Source organism: Furipterus horrens, unplaced genomic scaffold (genome assembly GCF_987537825.1).
Source record: "Furipterus horrens unplaced genomic scaffold, mFurHor1.1.pri manual_scaffold_5, whole genome shotgun sequence".
NCBI lineage: Eukaryota > Metazoa > Chordata > Mammalia > Chiroptera > Furipteridae > Furipterus > Furipterus horrens.
The window spans coordinates 136,548,883-136,576,635 of NW_028327175.1; the positions used below are offsets into that span (position 1 = coordinate 136,548,883).

Consider the following 27,753-nt stretch of genomic DNA (forward strand, 5'->3'; position numbering starts at 1 on the left):
GAAATTAGAAAATATGCCATATACATATGGCAAGGTGTTGGTAGGAAATGGTCCAAAGAGAGAAGAGTGAAAATAAACGCTGACCAACTCTCAAGCATCACTTTTAAAGAGGGGCCCTACCAGGGGACATTGGGTATCCATCTGTTAATATTATGCCCTTAGTAAGGAAGTGAGTAACATAATTCCATCTACTCCCTCCCCTAAATATACCTTGGAAGAGGAAGCAAGCGCTTGAAAGGAAGATGTGTGAAGTTCCCTGGGGTAACAGAAGTCTCCAACTGAGGTATGGAGAGGAGAGGATGAATCCAGAGCTTTGATCTGGGTCCAGAAGCCAACCAGAATTGGGGGTTGCTAGCACCAGCTATAAGGAGAGAAATGAAGAGAAAAGTATTTCTGAACAAAGATATATCTTTCCAAATCCCTGGCTATCACCTTCTGCTTAAGACTTCTGTCTCTTCTCCACAGAAGTAATTATTTCTAAGCTATTAGAATATTATATTAATTTTCCTCCACCCTCCAACTAAAAAGGGAAAAAAAAAAAAGAGTATCCTATAAGAATTTATCTCAACTACCAATGCCATCAAAAAAGGTAAATAATCAGAAACATCACTGATTATAGTTGCTCAAAAGGGCAATTTCTTCCATCTACCAGTGAAAAACAGTAACTACAATTAAAAGTTACTACAGGAAAAAAAGAAAGTGTTAAAAAATAGTCAAGTAATAATTGGCAATCTCATTTTTTAAAAAAAGAATATACTGCTATGAAAGAGAAAACAAAGTAGACTGGGAGAAATATGATTTTGAAAAACAGAGAAAATTACATTGAGTTTTGTTTTTTTAAGACTTGAATTTTCAAAATCAAAGGCTCCCCAAATGCCTGGCAAGATTATTAGTGGGGGCGGGGGGGGTGGAATATAAAATTCATTACCTACAGCTTATCCTAGTGAAATGTTTTAGTTTAAAAATAAAAATGAAATACTATTTTAAAAAATTAGGTGGAAAGAAACAGTTACCTAAAAAGATATTTGAATTTTCATCAGCGCCAACTTTAATCAGACAGCAATATTAATCAGACATTTTACTCACAATTCTATATACCAGAGACAATGAAATAACATGTATAGAGTTCTCGGAGAAAATAATTAACCCTATACCCAGGTGCTCTCATATGTGATGGAAAAATACAAGTTTAGATATGAAAAGATTCAGATAATATACTACATACGTACTCCAGAAAAAAAAATTAAGTAAATACTTAAGTAATATCAAATTTCAATCAGAAAATAAACTTTAAAAAATAAGGATAGGTCAACAATCTACAAAACAGAAATAAACATAAATATTTTGTTAATACAGTGAAGAAACCAGAAAAGACTGAAAAAGTAGATCATTTGTGTCATGACTACTAAAAGAAGGCCTTAGAGAGACTTCCGGCCAAGATGGAGGCTTAGACGGACGCGCTAGGTCTCCCTCTACAACTAGAGAGGAATACAACTACTTCAAAACAAAGGATAACTAGAAATTCCAGAAAATAAAACTACACGGAAGCCCAACATATGAAGTTATAAACCAGCGGCGCCCTTTGGGCAGGTAAGGGGAGCGAAAGGGGGCGGTGCTGTTTGCGGTCGCACCTGGGACAGCGGCGGGGAGAACAACCCCGGCTGCAGTCGAACCCCCGGCAGCTCGCGACCCCAACGCTGGGGAAAGCAGCCACCACATCGCCTTGAACAGTGAGGCCCAGGGGGGCGGGAGGACGGATCCCGGTCTCCTAGAGGAATAACTGTGTGAATCCATCTTGGACCCCCGCCCCCAAAGAAAGCGCCACAGGGCTGCGAAATAGGTCGCGGACAGGCACCGGTCGCTGGATTGTGACGACAAAGCACCACGGCACAGCAAGAAAGGTTGCGGATCGCCGCGGGTCGCTGGGTCATGACGAGCGCACAGGCACCGCCCCCTATAGCCGGCCCAAGAAAACAAAATGCATCTGTCAAAATGAGGCAGACAACTATAGAAATCCTGGTGGCACAGCTCACCAGGCAACAGATGGAGAACCTGACAGATGAACAGATAAGAAACCTGTCAGAGGCTCAGTTCTGGGCCATTGTTATCAGGTGGCTTACAGAATTCACAAAAGATCTGGAAAAAGATGAGAAAGAAGCGAAAAACACTCATAATGAAAGGAACAAAACCACATACGAGACAGATGGTAAGGAAAAAAAATCCAGAGTTCATTTCAACAAACCGGAATATGGAGAAGGAACAAGCAGTCAACCAATGCAGGGAGAGGAAATGGGAAGCAACGATGAGAGGATCAGAAACCTCTGGGACAGCTATAAAAGGCCCAACATAAGAATCATTGGTTTGCCAGAGAGCGAGGAAGATGAACTAGAACTTGAAAAATTGAGGAAAATATAATAAAGGAGAACTTCCCAGACCTGGGGAAGGAAATAGACTTACAGGTCCAGGAAGCACAGAGAGTTCCAAAAAAACTGGACCCAGGGAGAACCACTCCAAGACACATTATAATCAAAATGTCAAAAATTAAAGATAAAGAGAGAATCTTAAAAGCAGCAAGAGAGAAGAAAAGAATTATGTACAAAGGGGTCCCAATTAGACTATCAGCTGACTTCTCAAGGGAGACCCTGCAGGCAAGAAGGGACTGGCAAGAAATATTCAAAGTAATGAAAAGCAAAAACCTACAACCACGAATACTCTATCCAGCGAAATTGTCATTCAGAATAGAAGGACAGAGAAAGTGTTTCCAGGACAAAATAAAACTGAAAGAGTTCATTAGATCCAAACCACTGTTATATGAGATGTTAAAGGGACTGGTTTAGAAAAAGGAGGATCAAGACAATGAAATCTAAAATGAAAACTGCATCACAAGAAACAACAGAAGCTAGGGAATTGAAACAAAGGCAAACTAAACAGGCAACGAGAGTGGAAAAAGAACTATAGGTACGGGGAACATATTGGGGGGAGGTCAACAGGGAGGGGGAATGGGGAGAGGGAGGGAGATGATATAGGAATTAAGGATCATGGTAGGAGGGAATGGAATAGACAGAGAGAGGTTGAGAAGAACTGTATGCACAACTAATGGACATGATCTAAAAGGGGGGGACAACTGGAGGGAGGGGGGCCACCGGGTGGAGGGGAGCAGAGGGAAGAGAAATTGGCACAAATGTAATATTATAATCAATAAAACACATTAAAAAAAAAAAAGGCCTTAGAGAAAAATTAACAATGGAAAACAGAAGAGATTATAATAGCAACAGAATTCTAGATACTGGAAAGCAGATAATTAGTAAAAAACTTTGCAGAGTCAAGAAAACAATCCCAGACAGTGTGTAAAGCTAAGAACTAACCCATTTTACACTTTCAGTCTTCAAAAGGATATGGAACTGGCAGCACCAAGTAACTCTAAAATGGGAAAGGAGGAGGAAGCTAAAATAAAGAGAAATTTGGAGAAAGCTGCTTGAGTTTTGGTTAGATGCTAAAATTCCTCCCTATTCCATGCTAGGTAACTGCTGTTCCCCTACTACAGTAGAAGTCTGGAGGTTTATTCTCTGCAGAGTAAAAAAGAATCTCTGAAATAGCCGATATCAGACACAGATGAGACAATGGGAACCTAAATGTAACTATCAGAGATGTTCATTACAGCACTGTTTACAAAAATCACAAAATTTAAAATAACTAAATATCCACTAAAAAATAAATTATGGTACTTTCATTCAATGAGATATTACTCAATTTTTACAATATATTGTAAACATACATTTACTGATAGAAAGATGTCCAAGATGCAGTAAGTGAAAAACCAGAAAACAAACAATAATTATCAGGCTACAACTATCAATGTAAACAGAGAAGCAATGCATAAGCAAACAGACACATGAACCCATACAAACCCTCAGTAAAATATAAAAATGTTTATAGTGATTACTGGCTATCCTTAGGTCAGTATTTCTTAAAATGTTGTCCTTGGATCACTATGGCCTCCACACTGGCATACTTTATTCCCTTATCATAGCATAAGCAAACAGATTACATTTGGATGTAACAAAAGTGACAATCTCTTTGCCTCTGGACCATACTACTATGAAACTTTATCAAAAATGGCACGAAGCCATGAAAATTTTTTAATTCTTAAATAAAGCAAGCACTTCTGTGGTAAAACAAGTTTTTCTTGAAGAACTTTAAAATACTAAACTTGAACTAAAACAAAATTGATGAATGCTTACACTAAAGCTGGAAAAGAAATAAAAATACAATAGATAGTATTCAATGTTGTACTCTTCATATAAAAACACAAGTACCCAATCACACCACAGTAGAAGAAAAGCTTATAACAAAGTTAATGGCAAACATAACACTGAGAGAATGAAGAATTATGCTATTAGATGTCACTCATGCTTTATAAATCCATGCTATAAGTGACATCTTGTTTATTTAACAATTAATTTGTGAGCCATGTTGTTACATAAAAAGTAAATAAAGGGAAGTGGCACCACCAGAATAGCAGCTATGTATGCAGTGCTGCTACACAAATAAAAAAGTTACATGTATTTTATATAAAAAATAAATGATAATAATATGCTTCATGATCTTGGTACATTGTTAAAAGAATAAATAGTAAAAATTATAACATCAATCTATTTTTTTCTATATACTACACAAATAGCAAATATGTTTAACTATTTTTGCATGAATTAAGCATATTATTCTTTAATAAAATTCTAGTTTTGATCTGACAAAGTTTTATTTAAAATTTTCTTTTTCAATGTTTTCTTTGAAAGTTTTGCTATTTCATTTGCTTTGCAACAGTTCACTAAACATGAGAACAGTGTGCTCCTTAAAACTGCATAGACTACTGTATACCCACTTTCTGATTCCACTCAAGATGGCGGCACAGGTAAACATGGTTCACCTCCTCACACGACCATGTCAAAATTACAGCTAAAATGTACAACAACCATCACTCAGAAACATCAGAAATCAAGCTGAATGTAAGTCCGACAACTACGGAATAAAAGAAACCACATCTATCCAGACTGGAAGGAGGGGCACAGACGCAGAACGGACTGGTCCCACACCCACATGTGGTGGATAAGATTTGGGAGGGATATCTCAGGAACAAGGAGTCCCAGCCCCACACATGGACCCCCAGCCCAGGTTCCAGTGCCTGGAAGATAAGTCCCCACAACTTCTGCCTGCAAAAACCACCAGGGATTAAGTCAGTGGGAGAAACTGCTGCAGCCCCAAGCAGTTCTTCTTAAAGAACCCACTCATGGACTCACCTACTCAGACTCACTCCCACTGAGCTCCAGCACTGGGGTAGCAGCTTGAAAGGCACCAGGGGTACATAGGGAGAAACTGAAGTGCCTGGCATCAAAGCGAGCAGAGGCCATTGTCCCTTTTCTAAAACCCTCCACCTACAGAGCCAGCAAGCTGGTGCCACATCTGAGACCCCATCAACCTGGCTAACACAGTGTGACCCACCTTGGAGATACCTAGAGACTCTGCCCCACCCAACTCACAGGCCCACCTAAGCTGCTTTTCCATATGAATGGCTGGTCTTGGCTCATGCTTCACAACTTCCTAAATCCTATCTAACAAGCAATAGACGGCCCAATAGTGAGCTCAAGGGCCAGCACTATAGTTGTAAAGCTCAGGCAGGGTACCTTGGGCAAAACACAGGTGGGGGCTGACCTTGGCCTGCACCACCTGGGAAACCTCAGTGACAGTGCACCAAACAGCTCCAGACCACATCGGAGCACAACCACCCCACCCCTGCACAGCTGATCCTCCACGGAGGGCGAAGGCTGGTGGTCAGTGGTCAGCCAGTCCTTGCAGCTGACTGGACTGGGTAAATCCCTCCCATTGACCTGTCAACAGCAACCAAGGCTCAACTACAAGAGGTGGTGTACTCAGCCCACACGAAGGTGTACTCAGCCCCACCTCAAGTACCCAGCTTGGGTGATAAGGGAGGAGCTGTACCACTGGTTCTACAGTACACTTACTATATTCGGCCACACTACCAAGACACAGAGTCAAAGCAGACCTACCTAATGCATAAAAACAAACACAGGGAGGCTGCCAAAACAAGGAGGCAAAGAAACATGGTCCAAATCAAAATTACAGCTAAAATATACACAGAAAGAACAGATCAAAACTCCAGAAAAAGAGCTAAACAAAATGGAAATAAGCAATCTATCAGGTGCAGAGTTCAAAACACTGGTTATAAGTATGTTCAAGGAACTTAGTGAGGACCTCAGCAGCATAAAAAAGATCCAGTCAGTAACGAAGGATACACTAATTGAAATAAAGAACAATTTACAGGGGAACAACAGTAGTGTGGATGAAGCCAAGAACAAATCAATGGTTTGGAACATAAGCAAAAAATAACCAATCAGGACAACAGGAAAAAACAATCCAAAAACATGAGGATAGCATAAGCAGCCTCTGGAACAACGTCAACTGTTCAACATTCGCATCTTAGGGGTGCCAGAAGGAAAAGAGAGAGAGCAACAAATTAGAAATCTATTTGAAAAAATAATGAAAAGAAAAAAAAAAATGAAAGAAAACCTCCATAATTTGGTGAAGGAAATAAGACACACTAGTCCAAGAAACACAGAGTCCTAAACAAGATGGATGCAAAGAGGCCCACTCAAAGATATCATAATTATAATGCTGAAGGTTAAAGATAAAGAGAGAATCTTAAAAGCAGCAAGAGAAAAGCAGAGTTACCTACAAAGGAGTACCCATAAGACTACCAGCGAAATTCTCAAAAGAAATGGTGCAGGCAAGAAGGGACTGGCAAGAAATATTCAAAGTTATGAAAAGCAGGAATCTATAGTGAAGATTGTTCTACCCAGCAAAGCTATCATTTAGAATCCAAGGGCAGATAAATTTTCCCATACAAGAAAAAACTAAAGGAGTTCATCATCACCATATCCTTATTTTTTTAACTTATTTTTATTGTTTTTCTATTACAGTTGTCCCACTTTTTCCCCCATTGCCACCCCACCACCCAGCCCACCCCTTCTCCCACAGTCAATCCCCACCTCATTGTATAAGTCCATGGGTACCATATCTTATTATATGAATTGTTTAAAAGACTCATTTAAGAGAAAGAGTAAGATCAAAACTATGAACAATAAAATGGAAAAAAATACGTATCAACCATTGAATCTAAAAAACAAACTAATCAAACAAGAACAGAGACAGAATCATGAATACAGAGAGCGTTCTGATGGTTGCCTAATGGGCAGGGGACTGTGGGGGAATGGGTAAAGAGGTGAGGGGTTTAAGAAGTACAAATAGGTAGTTACAGAATAGCCATGGGGATGTAAAGTACAGTAGCCAAAGAACTTATTCCCATGACCCATGGACATGGAACAATGGTGTGGGGATTGCCCAAGGGAGTGGGAAGTGCTGGGTGGGGTGATTAGGACAACTGTAATACCATAATCAATTTAAAAGAACTGCATAGATTATATACCAACAAATCTATATGGGACTTGTACTTATATGGATTTTAGGCCTTACAATTTTCCAAGTGGTTTCCAGGTCTCTGAATTTGTTTCAGTCACTTTCGGCAATTTATATTTTCCTTGAAAATAATCAATTTCCTTCACTTTTTCTAAGTATACTCCCATAATCACTTTTTACATTCTATCCTACAAATAAAAGCACCACGTATAGATATATAACAGTATGACTTAAACATCCATGAATAGGAAAATGATTAAATTACAGAATACATGAAAACATTATAAAGAGGTATATGTATTGAATTGACTTATAAAGATATTTATTGTGAATTTTTTGGTTTTTTTAAAAAGGAAGTTGCTGATTAAGGCAAGTAATACATTTTTAAATTAGGAGAAAAAAATCCTCATTTTTATATCTGGAGGAAAGGTCCTATGAGTATGTTAATACAAAGACAAATTTATAGAAAGATATCCTCCAAGCTATTGAAAATGTTTGTATTTTTAAAGGAAGGACAACACGGCATAGCAAAAAAGACAAAAAACAAACAAAAAACCCCAAGACAACAACAGGGAATCATCAGCTCTTCTAGGTACCCTGACTGAAACCAAGAGGGTAATGTCAAGACAACAAGTCTTTACTGAGGCCTGCCCTCTATATTCCTGTCCCTAAATTCTAAGAAATCCTGTATCCTTAAAATAATTTCCCCTTTACAGCTTACACTATCTTAAACTAGCTAAAGCTAGGTCTATTACTTGTAACCAAAGGCTCTTACTTAAGACATTAGGTTGATAGATCAAGTTGACTGTGTTTAAAATCAGATGATCCTTTAAAGAGTAATGGGATTTAAACAAGTAAGAAAGGAGCAAAGCTATCTAGACCAGAAAAACAGAATAAAGAAACACTGGGGGGAAAGCATTTTTCTCTTGTGGCACTGCAGGATCTAGATCAAAGAGAGAATGTATAATGAGGATTTAAGTGAGAACAGAGTATAGAGAACAGATCTGAATTTGAAATAAAAGGTAACCAGGAACAACTGTTATTTCTCAAGCAGAGAGGAGTTATAAAAACACTATTTTAGAAATATTAGAATGATAGTAAAAAGAAAGATACAGTAGAGAAAGAGTAAAAACTTAGAAGACTAAGTGGCAATCCAAATAAAAAGCAAGGATTCAGAAAACTGGCAGTGTTAGCGTGGATTAGGAATTGCACAGGAGGTACAGAGAAATTTTAAAAAGACAATTCCCAAAATAAAATGCCAAGGGTAAGGAAGACTTGAATAAGTAAATTAAAAAGTACCATTCCTAGAGTTTTGTTTGCTTTCTACAACAGATTAAAAAGCAAGAATGTTCCAGTCTTTAGTTTTAGCGAAATGGTATAAAAAGGAATCTATGTGCTGTTCACTACATTTTAGTTGCTTAAACATTAAACAAAGAACTAAAAAACTCTAATTTTAACTTATCCCTATTTGTGACTCAGCATGTCGCTCTGTAACATAACTAGTCACAAAACACAGGAAGGAAAACTAATACAATTAGTCGTATATTTTTATAAGTATTGCATTCCTTGAGTCATCAAATTTTTTTCTGCAGATACAATTGAATGAAAAGTGGTCATACGAATACTTAAATGGATATAGAACAAAAGCAACATGCAGTAGGAAGAGCTCACTGAAAAATATAAGGTTCTGCCTAAAAGAAATCTAGAGCACACACAAAAAACCCTAAAACTCCTATTTTCAAAGCAGAACCTATTTTAGTGCCCTCAAGAAAACTATCATCTTTTCATGATGTGGAACAAACATTTTTGCTTTTGTTTTTTGTAGCTGTTGTAAGTTTTTTCTAGCTGTTTTTTCAAAGTTAACCCAAGAGGATAATGCCCATATTTTAAACAAACAAAAGAATAAATTTCCTAGAATTTATGTATATAATGAAAGCCAGCTCCCTTCAAATCGTTGTGACCTAATGAGCAACTTAAACGCAGTAAAAAAAAGGAAGAGATAATTATGCAAATGTAACTAAGTACAGATCTAGAAACATTCAAAATGCTAGTGTACACATGAGCCACATACCATTCAGGTAGGTGGGCGACACTGGTATACAATTATGAAAAGGTTTAAGAATGAGTATGAGCCTTGACTAGTGTGGCTCAATGGATGGAGCACCAGCCTGCAAACCAAAGGGTCACCAGTTCGATTCCCAGTCAGGGCACATGCGTGGGTTGCAGGTCAGGTCTCCAGCCAGGTCCACATCTGGAGGCGTGCAAGAGGCAACCATACATTGATGTTTCTCTTCCTCTCTTCCTCCCACCCTTACCCCCTCTCTAAAAATAATAAATAAATAAAATCTTTTAAAAAAATGAGTTTCAATTATGAAAGAAAATTAAAATACAAAAGCATTTCCAGGTTCAAGTGAATCTTATTTCTTATTACTCTCTGAAACTTTGCCCAGTATGTATATGTATGTGGGTTTGTGTGTATAGTGCTCTATTAATATGTAAGATGCTTTCTGCGGGCCCCCTCCCCATCTTTGTTTAACTCTGTTCATACTTATCTTTTGCCAGATTTGTCACCCTTCTCTCTCTCTTACTTCAATACTGGTCAAACTTCCTTTCTAACTCTACCTTCTACAGGGATATGAAACCTTCTGTAAAGCACACTAATCTCTCCTTTCTCTGAATATTCATTTAAAGGATAGCCATTGCTCACCACTTTATTATAAACTCTTCTATAGTTACATTTCATTTTTTAAAAGTTTTACCTCAAAAGATAATTTATAAGCTTTGTAAAGACAGTTCTGTATCATATTTTTCATTGATCCCTCACAAAGACCAGATGATTGGACAGAGGGACCTAACACATTCTTAACTCATCTGTTCTTTTATTTTTAACTCAAGTATCTGACTTGCTGTGATTTCAGATTAAATCACCCTCCAACAAATGCCACAGATCATATAAACTTTTCCTCTGCAATGAAGTTTGATTTAAAATACATGTACACAGACACAGTTAGAAGACACATTTTTATTACGTTGGCATTAGGAGAGAAATCAGAAATAATCTATTCAAAGTTTAAAAAAGGAAATTAAGACCACTGGATCAAGAATGGGAAGGAGAAAAATTACCTTCATCTCTCGTTCCGGTCTTCCTCTGTCATTTTGCTATGACAGTCATTTAGGAAAACAGGCAGAATTTACTTAAGATTTTGAACACATGCATGGAGTGGGGGTGGAAGGCTTCAAAAGATTAATTGCTCCTTGGTTAGGAGAACATGTCATGCATTTCCTCTCAGCTTTCTGTTCAGTTTTTCTCTGGCTCTATAAAAACCCTCTATTAATAGAAAACGAATCCCACTCTCCAGGCTTCCCTATCTTAGTATATGGCACCACAACCCACCCAGTTACCAAACCCAGAAATCAAGCAATCGTTCTTGATTTCTCTTTTCCTTACTTTCCACATTATGTCATAAGCAAGTCCTGTCAATTTTATCTCCATAATGAATCTTGAATTCTTCTCTCCATCTTCACTATCATCATTTTAGCCCACTGTCATCTCTAACTTGGATTAAAATAAGTCTTGCTAACTAGTATTTCATGTTTTCTTTTTGTGCAATATCCTCCTCTGACTCCATTCTCCATACAGAAGTAAAAGAGATCTTAATATAAATAGATGAATTTCCCCAACTTAAAGCTCCTTAGTGGCTTCCTGGGGCACCTCAAGTAAACTTTAATCTCTTTGTCAAGGCCTACAAGGACCAGTGACATCTAATCCTGGACCTTTATCTTCAATTTCATCTCAGACCACTCTCCCCATCTGTAAATATACTCTAGGAAGCTACCAAAAATAGTCTCTCAGTTTCTCAAATACTTCCTACCTCAGGCCTTTGCACTGCTGTTCCCTACTTGAAAGTCTTTGTAAAACTAGATGCTTCTCATCTTTTAGGTCTCAGCTCAAATGTTACCACTTCAGGAAGGCCTTATCCAACATATAAACCAGACCCTCCTCAAACAGAAAAAATTTGTTCTCTATTTTAGTCCCTTGCATTTCTTTTTTTTATACTTTTTTCTCTGGCAATATTTTATTTGCTAACTTATTTTCCATCTGTCTCTACCACTGAAATAAAAGTGTAAGCATAATGACCAACCTGTCACATTCTTTGCTGTATCACCAGCACCTAGCATAGTGGTAGGCTTGCAGCTAACAGCAAATCTGTGCCAATCTTTGTTCTTAGTACTGGGAATACAGCAGGGAATAAAACAGATAAAAATCTTTCCTCTCATGAAGCTAATGTTTTACTGGTTATTTAAATAGCAAACAAAGTAAGTTATATAATATATTCAAAAGTGACCCATGCTGTGGAAAAATAGGCAAAACTAGGAAGTTGCCATTTTAACTACTGTCATGGAGACCTCACTTAACAAGGTCTAACTTGAGCCAAGATCTTAAGGAACTGAAGCAGACATCATTCCAAGAAAAGAAGTAAGTGCTAACACCCTGAGTGTAGAGTGTGCCTAACATGTCTGGAGGGTACCAAGAAGTTCAGCATGACCGGAACAGAATGCACCACAGGGAAAGGAATACATGAGGTAAAAGAAGTAACAAGGGGATTGAAACAAGGCTTGATGGACACTGTAAGGACATTGGTTTTACTATAAACAAGATGGGAATCTACTGGAGCATTTTGGGTGAAGTAACATGAGCTGAATTATATTTTTAAAGACATCACTTTGACTATGTTAAGAACAGAGTTTTGGGGAGGAAGGTTAAGTGTGGAAGGAAGGAGGCTAGTTTGGAAATTATTACACTGCAATTACCCTGGTAAGAGATGATGGTGTCTTAGCGGAGGCAATGAGCCATGGTCAGACTCTCTATATATTTGAAGACTGAGTCTATGCGATTTTCTGACAGACTAAATTTGGCATATAAAAAAAAGAAACATGTCTAACATAATCTAGAAGTTCTGACATCAACAACTGGAAGAAATACGTTGCTATTTATTATTAAGTTAGAAAAGCCTGTGTGGGAATAGTAGGTTTGGCAAGTATATCAAGAGTTGAGTTCAGTCACGTAGGATCTGAGATATCTAGCTGACAATCAAGTTGAAATGTAGAATGTGTAGTTGAATATAAAATACAGAGGTGTACGTATAAAAGTTTAGGAGTCACTGGTGTGTGTACATTTTTGTGTGTATGTATTTAGTATATAGACCTGTATGATATCATCGAAGGGGTAAGTAAACAGAGAAGTCTAAGGCTTGAGCCTGTACTGGAACATTCAAGAGGAAAAAGATGAGAAAGAACCAGCTAGCAAAACTAAAAGGAATAACCAGTGGGACTGAAGGTAAATCAGGAGATTGGTATCCTGAAAGCAAAGTGAAGAAAGTGCTTCCAGGGTCAGGGACTGATCAACTGTCAGGAAAGATGAGGACTGAGAATTGAGCACTGGACTTAAATCATTTTCAACTCTATCCTTTACTTATTCTCTGTGCCTATCAAAACCAGCCTCATTAAGTTAAAATCTATTTGAAGTTATACGTTCTTTAAGAAACCTTCCTAGACTGGGCCTGCCCTAACTAATTTCCTTCCTACCAAAACTCAAGGCTTAAGATCCCTACTATACAAGTATGCATTCACTTATCTGTTTCAGCTGTTTATGTTGTGTTTCACATGCATTAATCTGGATATATTAACTAAACTATAAGTATTTTGAAGGTCAAGAACTCTTATTCTTACATATTACTAAAATGCTAAGCACAGCACTGATAATTCTCAACACATGTTTGTTGATCTGTGTAACTTAAGTATACAAAAATGTGCTTGTATTAGAGGAAGTCCACCAGCCACTCAGCTTAGAATGTGTAATCCTTGACTAACCAGGCAAGTAAACATACTTGTTCATTGTAGACAATAAAGGTAAGGTTGAACCAAGAAAGGACTGCATGCATTCATGAATGATGAATGAATAAAGGGCATCTTTTATAAGGTGGAGGAAAAGGACAAACTGTTGATAGATATGAATGAGCAAATTGAAGTTATAGGTTTTAAATTCATTCTGCCGTAATCCAATTCAAACTACTACATATATAGAATTTTGGCCCAAGGGACTGGGAAGGACAACAGCGTAGCTGGCAAAAAAAAGAGAGACAAACACTGATATCTCATACCATAGTCTCTGACTGAAACTGGCACTCTTATCTCCATTCGCCTCCCATTCCTATATAGCTTCACTTTTTCCTACCAGAGATGAGGTTCTCACACATCTCATACCCTCCCAAATTAACAACTTCAGAGAGAAGAGAGCATCTTTCTTCTTGCATTCATACTTCAATTTCAAAGGATTCTGATTGGGTCTGCTTGACTAACTGGCAATCACTGTTGTAACAGGGATGACTAGGCTTGGGTTATAAAACTTTAAGACTGACAGCCCACCAACCACTCACAATAGAAAAGGAATGGTTCCTCAAAATGAAGATATACTGAATTAACAAAAATTGTAGATAGAAAGGTCTTCTATCAGATACAACCTCCAACATCCAATTTTAATTGGTGATGATTTTACCACATTTTAAAATTATTTGACATTTTACCCTGTCGAGTGTGGATCAGTTAGTTGGAGCATTGTCCTATGAATTGCAAAGTAATGAGTTCGATTCCTGGTCAGGGCACATACAAGAGGCAACCAATCAATGTTTTTCTCTTGCATTGATGTTTCTCTCGCTCGCTCTCTCTCTCCTTTCCCCTCTCTCTAAAATCAGTGAGCATGTCCTCAGGTGAGGATGGAAAAATAAATAAATTATTTGACTTTTTAAAGGCCAGTATTTGCTTTCAGCTATTGCTCTTACCACACTTCTTGAAATGAGACCCATGTGAAGCCACCTAATTTTTTTAAGCTTCAAGTCATGCACCTCTATTCTAATACTCTGTCACTTATTTCATGCAGTCATACCAATTACAATTTAAATTTTCAGTCAGACTTTGCTTAGTTTTTTAAGATAGAATAACTCAAATCATTTTGGTCAGCCATCAAACAGCAGACCCAGTTTAGTTTTTTATATTTGAAGCTTTCATTCTTCAACATATAGTATTCCCTCACTTATCGCGGGTATTACATTCTAGACCGCCCCGCGAAAGGTGAAAATCCACGAAGTAGGAACCTTACATTTATTTTAGTATTTATATATATTTATAGGCTTTATAAACCCTTCCCACACACTTATAAACCGTTCCCAGTCCCTTATTAACCTTTCCCACTCCCTTAACCTTTTCCACACTTTTATAAACACTACTTATGTTCTTAAACATATTCTACACTCTTAAACCTACGTAACTTAAACAACATACGTATACAGTACCGCAAAATCCCCCGATATAGCGAAAAATCCGCAATAAGTGAACTGCGATATAGAGAGGGACTACTGTATCACTTTTTCTGGGTAGTTTGGATCAAGCACAGTAAAGAAAATTCTTAACACTCAGTATTTACTTTCTCTATTCCAGATTAGCACAGTATACATATGAATCTCATGTGGTGAGAGGTCAAACAAACGTTATGTAGGAAGAAATTATGCAGGTAAATGAACATAAATGAAAACCTGGTATCTCCATTCAGCTTTGTTGCTCTCGATGCATGGTAGTTGTTAGACATCAACTTTTAATAAAATTTAAAATGCATGCCTTTGTAGAAATGGCTCTGAAAAAAAGCCATCTGCTAATAAAGTTAATGGAACTAAAGTAATGATTTAAGTTGGTGTTATCTATTTCAGCTATTTTTAGTAGTAACATACATATTCTTAATCCTAATTTTGGGTTATACCTCTGTGTGTATTTATTGCATTTGGTGATGGAAATTTTGATACTGAGGTATCACAGGAACAAACAGCAAGAGACTCTTATTTAAAAACACTGCTGTTTCAGGTCTTTTTTTTTTTTTAAGGGTACAATATTTTCCACTGAGTTTGCAAAGCTTTCCTTAGAAACCAGTCATAAATCTATAGTGATTCCCAAGTCCCTTTTCTGACTCATAATGTAAATGCCATTAATCATATTAGACAATTTTTCTTCAGGTGGATTATTTTGTCCTTACTACAGAAAAACACAAACATTCTTCTGGCCAGTCATATAGTTTCAAAACATCTTCCTACCATATTTATCTCTACCATTTATTACCCCAAAGCCCTTAATGCCATTTTTATATTTAGAAGGATAATATAATTAAAATCTTTAGACCTTTAATGAAATGTCAAATAACAATAAATCAAAAACTACTTTTTCTGCTTATATTATAATGAAAAACTATGTGTATTTTAAGCCGGATAAAATTATAACTTATGAAAGCTCATATATACATAACTTTTATTTTGTCCAAGATTAAAACATATTAACTTACTACTTAAGAGACTATATAAAATAGTACTTCAATCTTTATCATACCTCTTTCTTCAAGGAACAAAAGGCACACAATTTAATGCTTGCACAAAGCCACGATCAGGAACAGTGATCAAAAGAAGAGATATCTGGAAATGAAGACCAAGATTTTTAACCTTTGACTGCAAAAACTATTAGTAAAATATTGTCATACTGTTGATGCAGTTATGTTTCCTATTCAACATATGTATATAAATTTAGAAGAAAATAAGGCTCTCTACACTTAGGCAAATAACCTATCATTGATACCCAGTGACATCATGCATTTACAAAGGTCAGAAAACTCAAAGCTTAGAAGGGAGCTCAGAATCAATTTAACTCAGTATCTTCATTTATAACAAGATAGGGAAAATGAGTCACTTCTGATATCTAACATCCCATGAAAATTGCTCACCACACAAAGCCAATACCCCATACAGAACTGAAATACTCAATAGTCTTCACAACTTGGATCAGATAATTAATAAAAATTTCAACTTTATTATCACTTTCTTCTTCTGTGTAGAGTGCTCTGCCAAAAAACCTTACTTAGTAAAGTACCTAAAGAAACTGGGCAAGATTCAAGTCTTTTATCCTTAAAAAAAAAAAAAAAAATTGTATTAAGTGATCTGAAACACACAATGCTTTAATAACAATTCCAAACAAAAAAGTAAGCAATAAAAGTGTATGAAAGGGCACGTGTAAAACATATTTTAACGTCAAACTCTACATCTATGCTAAAATATATTCCCTCTGATACGTTTCAATATATAAAAACTTTTGGGATCACAGTCTACTATTACCAGAGAGGATAAGATAAGATTTAAAGTGTAATAATGATAAAAACCTCAAGCACTTAAAAAAGCTCTTGCATATCAATGCGCACAGTAGGTATTCATTGTGGTTGCTGTCCTTTAATTCTTCCATACAACCACATATAAAGGGCTTTGAATTGGTATTTACATTTACTCTGATGGCAACAATAAGAAAAAATTTAAATGTGTAAAACAGGTTGTTAGATACCTATATTTTATATCTCCCTCTCCTTTTGTTAACAATATTCTAGATAAGGAGCTATTGTTTATGAGAGTTTTAACAAAACTTAGCACAGTCTACTATCTTACCCTCCCTATGAAATATTAACATCCTAAAAAAGTTAACACAATGCAAGTCTTTGAGTTTCAGAAGAAGCCATTTCTATTGATTAGCAATTAAACCCTGAAAAAAATGTTGGGGTATTTCACTGAAACAATTTTAATGGTTTCAATCTTTTCACCCCAGGATATTAACTTCATAGTACACTCAAATCAGATCTCCTGCTGCATAAAAACCAACTCAACCATTTAAACTAGGTCTAACACACAGCTGCTCAAGTTCATGAAATTCTTACCCTAATGTTCAGTTTGATGTCTTCATGCTTCATCATTGTGACAATCGCACAAAGTTCAATATGCTTAAGAATTCCTTAAACACTCGCTTTATTTTTCAGGGATTTTTAAACCTTCGATAACCAAACATACCCAACTAACGTTTCCGCTAAAATACCTCACAAACACTAAACACCTCCAAATGTAAACCTAAGAAGAAACTGAACCTTTAACTTCAGCATTTTGAACCTCAAAGCTCCCAAATGTATTTTGCTGGTCTACTTTAAGAGTTATAACATTTACCTCATATACATTCACCCTATATATTTTCAATTACCAGAGCAATCTAGGAAGAGACGATCTACTTGACAATGAAGACACCATGTTAAGAAGAGACTCAAAATGGACCCTACAAGTGAGAAAGCCAGTTACAAAGAAATCCATCTGCCACGAGGTGTGGTTGAGGTTTGCAGGGAAGAGCGCCTTTGGCAAACTCCGAGGAAGGAACGCGCGCTAGAGAACTGGGCACATCTGCAAGAAAAGACCTCCAAAGACCATGGACTGGACCCACAATGGGGACGCCGTCGAGTGGGGTGCCGTGGGGCTGCGAACCTACAATTCGACGGGCGCGGTCTAAGGAGTGCCCATGCTGTCTCCGCCAGCCCCCGAACGCGCCGAGTGGGTGCTTCGAGCGCCGCGCGCCCTGCTCCGTCCCAAACACCGTGCCCGATCCGCCCCTTCCTCCGGGGTTGCGCTGCCCCTGAGGCGCGCGGAAGCACACTATAGCCGCACTTCAGCTGCAGCTCCTAGGCTGTGGGGACAGAGAAGAGTTTAAAAAGCCCAAACGTAAAACAAGCATGGCTAAGGTTCGTTCTAGCAACCTGAAAGAGAACCGACAGAAAGGACCGACTTACCTAGAAAAACTTTATAGCAAGTTAGGCGAAAGCACTGAATGGCCGGGACTATTTAACAGGAGCTTCCTATCTCAAGAGGCGGATCCCTGTGCCGGTTCAGGGAGCCCCTGAAGCACCACAAACTCGCCCTTTGCCCCCTCGCTAGCCCTCTAGAAGTTCAAGCATCCTAAACAAGTCTGGGCGGCCCCGCTCACAGGGAATACCTGTCGTGGTCCCCATTGCCTGCGAGTCCCTGACGGCGGCCATTACATTTCCATCCGGGTCTTGCCGAAAAGCCGATCGCCGCGCTACCGTGAGCGCTGGCTGAGGCGGATGGATCTGCGATGCACCTGGAACAGGCGGAAGAGGACGGAGGCCGGCAAGGCCCGTGCCTCTCCCTGGCGAGACTAGGCCATTGAGCTGGGATGGCCGCTGACCTCTCCAATAGGCGCGGTTGCCCGGTACCCGCCACTGCAAGGACTCACTTTACCCCTTTGCTCACCAGTAACTGGGGAGATCCTACTTCCAGCGGAATAGTAGAGAAGCATCCATTCTATGCTCTTGCTCTTCAGAGTAGACACCAGAAGCAGGAACTGTGGTATTGGCAAGCCCTTGCTGACTGGGAATGGTCTCAGTCCTGAGATTTTAATCATTTCCGGCTTTGCAAATGGCGTCTCCCCACCCCTTGCTTTTGAGACGTACGTTTTTGCGGCCTTTGCAGCCCTTGTCAATGAAGGAGGATGTCGCAAGCAGTTGTGGAAGACATAGTGAACTCCAAACACATACATATTTAACAACTGATCTGAAAACTACCTTTACAAGGGAAGCTCTCATCCTCATTGAGGGAATTCCTCTGCGCCTCACAGGGTTGGACAAAGAGGCCAATTAATATTATGGCTAGATTTCCCGTAAAGACCAGTATGGCTCCTGGTTTCTCCTTTGGAGCATTTCTGAAATCCAACTTACTAATTGGTCAAACATTGTACACAAATTATAATTTGAAAAGAAAAGACATGAAGGAACTTTTTTTAAAAAAAAAACTCCACAAAAACAAACAAAAAAACACCGACTGGGGCAAAGGAACATACCAAAATATTAAAAACGAAACTACGATAGCATTTTTTTGTCTGTTTTTTTATCTCATTTTTTAGTAAGTATATATGCAGTTTATAATTTTTAAAATTATCATAAACATTTTTCATTGTCTTAGAGTATGCTTTTGAAAATACCGACCTGTATGAAGCCATACACAGGTTTTCTCCATGCTTTAATAAAAAGTGCACTGAAGTAACTTCACCTTGTCTTGAGAGAGCTTTCTTACCATTCACTGAGTCTGCTGGTCTACCTAACTCCTCCAGGAAAAGGCAAATGAGAGATCATCCACATTAGATGTGCTCGTACATCCTGTGCTCCAATGCCTTTTATAAACACACCAGGAGAAATCTTCAGTAAATAGCAAAAGGGGTACCATGGAATGAGAAACATGTAATGGATTTTATTTTGCATTAAATATCAACCCCCTCTCGCTCTGGCTTTCATGTCCATTCAAATCAGACATGCACACATATCACAGAGTAAAGAAATAGAATAGGAATGTTTTTTAATAGCAAAAAAAAAAGATCGTTGGGAATGTGAACAGAGTAGTTTTGTGTTTTGATGTAATTTTTGTTTTTCACATTAAGAAATTGTGCCCTCCTCAGCAATATTCATGTTATAACTTCATTCTTACTTATACATATATATTCACCTACAAAATCTTGCAAACCTGCATATATGTTATGCAAGAATTTGAGTGTATTTTTTAAGCAAATAAAATTACTCAGCTCCAACCTTATCTCTTCCCCTTTTTCTTTCTCCCTCTACATCACAAACCCTCCACCCACTCTCTTGCCCTCTTTTTAGATTTTAAACATTGAGATCAGCACAGTTAAATGGAGTAAAACGGAAAGTAAAGAAGGAAGATGACTTAACAAGAGAGAAAATACAAAGAGTGAAAGTTAAATCATAGCTTAAGAAAGGATTCTGAAATATTTTGTATTTAATAAAGATGGTTAACAGGGACAGAGCATCTAGATTAGTGCTTTAAACAGCTGATTTCTTCCAAGATCTGAGTACTATTTTTTAGCTGAGGGTATTTAACCTCTGAGCTTCAGAGAGTTATGTAATGCATAACTAATAGAGTTGACAGATAAGAGAGAGTAATCAACTCCATTGCATTCACAGTGCAAATGGTGGAAGTAATGATGGTGGTGATAGTCACAAATGTTCCACCTTGATTACAAACCTTTATGTGCTTTTTAATATATAATTCATGAATGCTGTGTCATAAAGCAAGTAATTTCAAGACAGTGAAATGTTCTTCTAAATATAATATATAAGTGGGAATTACATTTCACAATAGGGATTCACACCTCTGAATTATAGAAAACACCATACCATAATAAAGTTACAACAAACATATACGCATTTTAAAAATGTGAGCATGCTTTTCATCATAGATAGCTTGGTATATCACAAGCATTATGTAAATGGTAACTGTTACAACCATAATTAAAGAATTAAATTATATTAATTTGAGGAGCAGGAGTCTCTAAAACATGGCTCTCTTCTTTTTGCTGATCTCTCAACTCAAGTTCAGACTCCCTACCTCCAGCAACATAAAAAAATGCAACCAGAACTGGAAAAATACAAATATAGAGAGCCTGAGTAATCTAGCTTAAAGTGGTTGCACTGCTTGGTCAAGAATATTATAGTTGATTACTCTCTGCAATCTATCATTTGAACATAAGCCTCAAGTATTATCCTCCCCAGTATCCTTTGAAATGTTTTTTTTTTTAATTTACTATCTATTCAACAGACACTTTCTTGAACATCTATTATGTGCCAGAAATTGTACTAAATCAGGCATGATCCCTCAAGGAGTCACCACTTTGATGGAAGAATTTTAAATATCTACAGGATTTAATTCTTCAACATAGCGGTTTAGCTACGAACTTCAGGAAACTGCTCAAGACAATTGACTTGTTTTCTCAACCAAACAAAAAAGATATGGAAGGTAAGCCTATCAATTAAAAGAGACCCTAAATATATATCAATAAATCACTGGATGTGGAAGTTAGTGACTTGGTTCCTGATTCAAGCAAACAGGCAAAAACACACTTATGACTTGTACTAGACAATTGGAAATTTGAAGACTGGGAATATTTAATGATATTAAGAATTGTTTTGTTAATATTTAGGTATAATGTAGATATTGTTATGTTTTTAAACTATTAGAGATGTATGTCAAAAGAATTACAGATGAGATTGATAATGTGTCTCAGATTCTCTAAGAGCAATAAAAAAAAAATATCCTTGGGTGAGGTAAAAAGAAAAACAACTGAAAAAGTAACTTTGAGGAAAGTTTATGGAGCAAGCAGAAGAAAGCAAACTAGTAAGCAATTATAATATTTCCAAATAGATGAGAAAATATACTGCAACTATGAAATAAAAGCAGGAATACTACGAAAAGGGGGTAACCGGAGGCAAAAAAGAGCTCTTGAAAATTAAAAACATGGTCTAAATTATTCAATAAAGTTTAAAAAATCAAATTGTAAAAAATGTCACCCCAAAATAGAAAAAAAAATAGAATAAAAAATAAAAATATTAAAAAATTAAAACCTAACATCCAATTAATAGTTACAGAAAATTAGAAAGTAGAGGTGAAATTATAAGATAATACAAGAAAACATATAGGGGAGTGGACAAATCCCAAATGTATGGTGCAATGAATTTTCTCAAAGTGAATACACTCATGTAATCACCACAGAGGTAAAAAAATTGCCAGCACCTCAAAAACTACCGTAATGCCTCCTCTCAATCACTACACAGTCTCCCTTCCCCAGAGGTAATCACTTTCATGATTTTTATTCACCAGAAATTAGTTCAGCCTTTTTTCTTTTTATATTATTTAAGCAAAATCATACAGTATGATTGTGCTTTTCTGCACTTATTAATTCAACATTATATCATCCATTTTCTTGTGTAGCAATAGATAATTATTCTTAAATTGCTGTGAACTGTTACCTTGTATGAATATACTACGATTTATTTATCCTTCCTACTGTTGATGAACAGCTGGATAGCTCCCAACATGGGGTAACCACAAATAAAGCTACTATGCACATATGCACATTTATGTTGGCTATATACCTAAAAGTGAACCTGCTGATCATATAATTGTGTAATTTACTTTTACTATCCATTGCCAAATCACCTCTGAAGTGATCACACTAATTTGCATTCTGGCCAGCAACGTATGAGAGAGTACTAGTAATTCTACATGCACACCAATACTTGACACTGTGGTTAGATTTGTATTCTGTTATTTAATGATGATGTTGAGCTCTTTCTATATACTCATTAGTTAGTTGGATTCTGTTCTGTGAGGTGTCTAAGTCTTTTGCTCATTTTTTCTATTTGGTTGTCATTGATTTACAGGAGCTCTTTGGATACAGTATTCTGGATATTAGTTCTCTGTAGATTAAATGTATTGTAAATATAGTCTTCCTTTTTGTGGCTTGCCATTTCAATCTATTTTTTCCCAGCTTTATTGAGGCATAATTGGTATACAAAAACTGCACATCATTAATATATACAATTAGGTGAGTTTTCACATGTATATACTCATGTTATTTATTATTACCCCATTAAAATAATAAACATATCTATCACTACCAGATTTCTTGGGTGTCTTTGTGGTTTGTTTTGTTTTGTGTTAAGAACACTTATCATGAGACTTACCTTCTTAACAAAATTTTGAGTACAAAATGCCATATTGTTAACTATAGGCACTATGTTGTACAGGATATCTGAGACTTACTCATCTTGTGTAACTTTATGTCCATTGAACAACTCCCCAGATCCCCCTTCCTGCATCCCCTGGAAATCACCATTCTACTATCTACTTCTAAATGTTTGACTATTTTAGATGCCCCATATAAAAGGAACAACGCGGAATTTGTCCTTTTGTGATTGACGTATCTCACTAAGCATAGTATCTTCTAGGTCTCTTCATGCTATTATAAGTGGTATGATTTCCTTCAATGGCATCTTTTAATGAACAGAACCTGTAAATTTTAATGTAGTTCAGTTTATTGATAATTACAGTGTCTTTTTATGTTATTTAAGAATTATATTCTCACACCATCCCTGATCTGAATAACTCAGTTGGTAGGGTGTCATCCTATAAAGCAAAGTCACATGCCTTGGTTGCATGTTCCATCCCCACAGGTTGGGGCACATGCAGCTGATCAATGTTTCTCTCTCACATTGATGTTTCTTTCCCTCTCTTTCTCCCTCCCTTTCCCTCTCTCTAAAAATAAATAAATAAAATCTTTAAAAAGAGAAGTATGTTTCCACACCAAGGAAGATCTTTTCATATATTACTCTCCAGAAGTGTTGTTGCTTACTTTTCAAATTTAGAAGGAGGAGTTGTTTTATTTGTTTGACCTAGAGACATTCAATTTTCCCAACCTTATTTATTGGAAAGACAACCCTTTCATTACTGTGCTATAGAACCATCTTCTTCATAAATCAACTGTCCATATGAATGTGGTGTATTTCCAGACTGTCTCTTGCTGGCCTATTGTTCTATTTCTATATACTTGCATCAACAAAACATTCTTAATTACTGTAACTTTATGTAAGTCTTGATATGAGAAATTCTTCCCACATATTCCTTCCTAATTCTTTCAAATTGTTGTCAATACATATTTTCAGCCTCTTGTGAACTTAAATGTAGTGTTTTACTATTTGGTTTTTGTTTGTCCTACATTTCTGTGCTTTTTCTCCTTTTCCTTTCTTCTTTTGAATTGATTGGGTGTTTTTGCTGTTCCTTTCTGTCTTTTATCACCTTGGTATTTACTTATTCCTTATTCTTCTTTAAGTGCTTTACCTATAGTTTATCTTATTAACTTCTGACTTATTAATATCTAATATATATTGGTATTATGTTTCTCCTGGATAATGAAAACACTGACTCAGCTCAATCCTATCATTCCTGACTTATGTGTTATTGTTGTTCGTGTATTTTAATTTTTTATATTTTAAACACCAAAAGACATGGTCAATACTGTTTTATATAGACATAATTGATTTAGATTTACTTGTTTTCATTTTTTTATTTAAGATGTACTGTATTTTTTCCATTACCACTTAGTCCCCTTTTACCCCCAACCCCCAGGCAAACACCACACTGTTGTCTCTGTCCACAAGTTCTTTTTTCTTGTTGCTCAATCCCTCCACCTCCTAACTGCCCCGCACCCACCAACTGTCATCCTGCTCTCCATCTATGAGTCTATCCCCATTTCCTTGTTAGTTCAGTTTGTTCATTAGATTCCACATATGAGTGAAATCATATGGTATTTGTCTTTCTCTGAGTGGCTTGTTTCACTTAGCATAATGTTCTCTAGGTCCATCCATACTGTCACAGGGTAAAACTTTTTTCTTTTTTACAGCTAAGTAGTATTCCATTGTGTAAACGTCTCATAGTTGTTTTATCCACTCATCTACTGATAAGACACTTGAGCAGCTTCCATAACTAGACAATTGTAAATAACACTGGAATGAACATAGGAGTGCTTATATTCTTTCAAATTAGTGTTTTGGGTTCCTTAGGATATATTCGCAGAAGTGGGATCACTGGATCAAAAGGCAGATCTATTTTTAATTTTTTGAGGTATCTCCATACTGCTTTTCACAGTGGCTGTGCCAATCTGCATTCCCACCAAGAGTGCACTAAGTTCTCCCTTTCTCCACATCCTTGCCAGCACTTGTTGTTTGTTGATTTATTGATTGATGATAGCCATGCTGACGGGTGTAAGATGATATCTTATTGTGGTTTTAATTTACATTTCTCTGATGGCTAGTGAAGTTAAGCATCTTTTCACATGTCTATTGACCATCTGTATGTCCTCTTTGGAGAAGTGTCTATTCAGGTCCTTTGCCTATTTTTAAATTGGGTTGTTTGTTTTTTGGTGTGGAGTTTTTTAAGTACTTTATAAATTTTGGATATTAACTCCTGATCAGATGTATCAGCAAATGTGTTCTCCCATTCAGTAGGTTGTCTTTTGACTTTGTTGATAATTTCTTCTCTTTTGTTTCCCTTGCCTGGGGAGATATATTCAATAAAATATTGCTATGAGCAATGTCTGAGATTTTGCTGCCTATGTTTTCTTCTATGATTTTTATGGTTTGGGGTCTAATATTTAAGCCTTTAATCCATTTTGAATTTATTCCTGTGCACGGTGTAAGAAGGTAGTCTAATTTCATTTTCTGCATAGGTCTGTTCAATTTTCCCAACACCATTTAGATTTACTTGGTTTGCTTAAAAGAAGTACCCTTTATTAGGTCCTTTGTTGGTGATGAATTTTTTCAATTTTTGTTTGACTGTACATATATTTGTTTCACACTCATTACTGAACGATATTTTTGTTTAGTATAAAATTCAGTTACTTTCTTGAACTATGTTGAAGATATTTTTATGTCATCTCTGGTTTCCATTGTTTCTACTGAGAAGTCAGAGCTATTTACCGAATTTCTATTCAATTGAAAGTAATGTCTTTTAAAAGTCTTTGTACGAAGATAATTTTGCTTTAAAAGATTTCCCTTTGTCCTTGACTTTAGCAGATTGGTTCTTATGTGTTTAGTATAATTTTCTTGTATTTATCTTGCTTGTATTTTAATAAAAATGCTTCTGTTTTAGAAATTTTTCATGTATTAGCTATTGGTAGATGCATAAGAAGTACCTCAAAGAGTAGCACATGAAATCAATGAACATTTATTATCTTACACAATTTTTGTGAGTGAGGGAACTAGGAGCAGCTTAGCTATGTGTTTCTGCCATAGAATTTCATATGAGATGACAGCTAACATGTTTGCTAATACTTCAGTCATTTGAAGGCCTGACAAGGGTTAAAGAACTACCACTAGGTGTCTTCCTCATATTCCTGGTGAGTAAATAGAGCTGAATATTAGCAGATAAACTCAGTGCAATGTCATATGGACCTGTCCATAGGACTGGTTGAGTGCCCTACTGGCATGGACAGCTGGCTTCCATAAAAGCAAGTAATCCAAGAGCATGCAAGATGGGTAGCATATTGTCTTTTATGACATAGTTTCAGAAGTTACAGTCTCTCATTTCCACGATATCATACTAGTGACAGAGGCCAACTGTATTCATTGTGGGAAAGAACTACATAAGTATTTATTCTTTTATGCATTTCTGTACTTTCATCTGGAAGCACATCTACTCTCTGAACAGCTTCCTTTATTATTTATTTTACAGAAAGTCTGCTGAAAAAATATTCTTTCGGGTTCTTTTGGTCTGAAAATGTTCTTACTTTGCTCTAATTTATTTTCCTTTACTTTTGAAGGACAATTTTTTGCTGGTTATAGAATTCTACCTTTAGGAATAGTTCTTTCAACAATTTGAAGATGTTCATCACTTGCCTTCTGATTTCCTCAATTCCACTGAAAAGCCACTTGTCACTCATATTGCTGCTCCTTTGAAATTTGATGTCTTATATCAGTTTTGGAAAAATCTCAGCCAATATGTCCTCAAACATTGCTACTAATTCTATTCTTTCCTCTTCTTCTGAGGTTTACACACGTTAGAACACTTCGCCATGTTCTATATATTCTTATCCTCGTTAAGTATTTTTCATCACTTTCTCTCTGTGCTTTAATCTTGATATTTTCTACTTACATGTCTTCTAGTTAACTTAACCTCTGTTTTGATGTGCTTACTCTCTTATTAAACACATCAACTTATTGATATTTCTCACAGTTAGTTATAAGTTTTCATTCCTAGACCACTATTTTCTTTTATTTTCATTTATTTAAAATTAAATTTATTGGGGTGACAGGGTTAATCAGAGTATATAGGTTTCAAGTGTACAATTCTATGATACATTATATGTATATCGTATTGTGTGCCCACCACCCAAAGAAATCTTCTATCACTATATATTTGACCCCCTTTACCCTTCTCTACTCCACCATCCCCTATCCTTTTGTAATGATTATTCTGTTGTCTGTGTCTATGAGTTTTTGTTTGCTTTTCTTGCTTGATCATTTGTTACTTTCAGATTACTCTCCCACATGTGAGTGGAATCATGTGGTCCTTAACTTTTGCTCTCTGATTTATTTCACTTAGCATGATATTTTCAAGCTCTGTCCATGTTGTCACAAAAACAGTATTTCATTTTTTATGACTGAGTAGTATTCCACTTAGTATATGTACCACAACTTCTTTATCCAATCATCTATTAAAGGATACTTCAGTTATTTCCATGTTTTGACCACCAAGAATAATGCTGCAATGAACACAGGAATGCATATAGCTTTGCAAATAAATGTTTTCAATTTTGGGGGGTAGGTACCCAGAAGAGGAGCTAATGGGACATATGATAATTCTCTTCTTAATTTTTTGAATGGTCTCCATACTGTTTTCCATAGTGGCTGTACCAGTTTACATTCCAGCAACGAATGAGGGTTCTCTTCTCTCCACAGCCTCTCCCATACTTGTTATTATTTGTCTTGTTTATAATAGCCATTCTAAC

At 36.6% G+C, this 27,753-nt stretch overlaps 1 long non-coding RNA gene across 1 annotated transcript; it reads right to left on the bottom strand.

Moving 5' to 3' along the window:
• Positions 1–236: 236 nt before the first annotated feature.
• Positions 237–18,463, bottom strand: LOC150009927 (uncharacterized). Its single transcript, XR_016511370.1, has 3 exons — positions 18,376–18,463; positions 15,919–16,001; positions 237–361 (listed from the first exon to the last, which is right to left on the bottom strand). It is a non-coding gene; the product is annotated as an uncharacterized LOC150009927 (long non-coding RNA).
• Between the last annotated feature and the right edge of the window lie 9,290 nt (positions 18,464–27,753).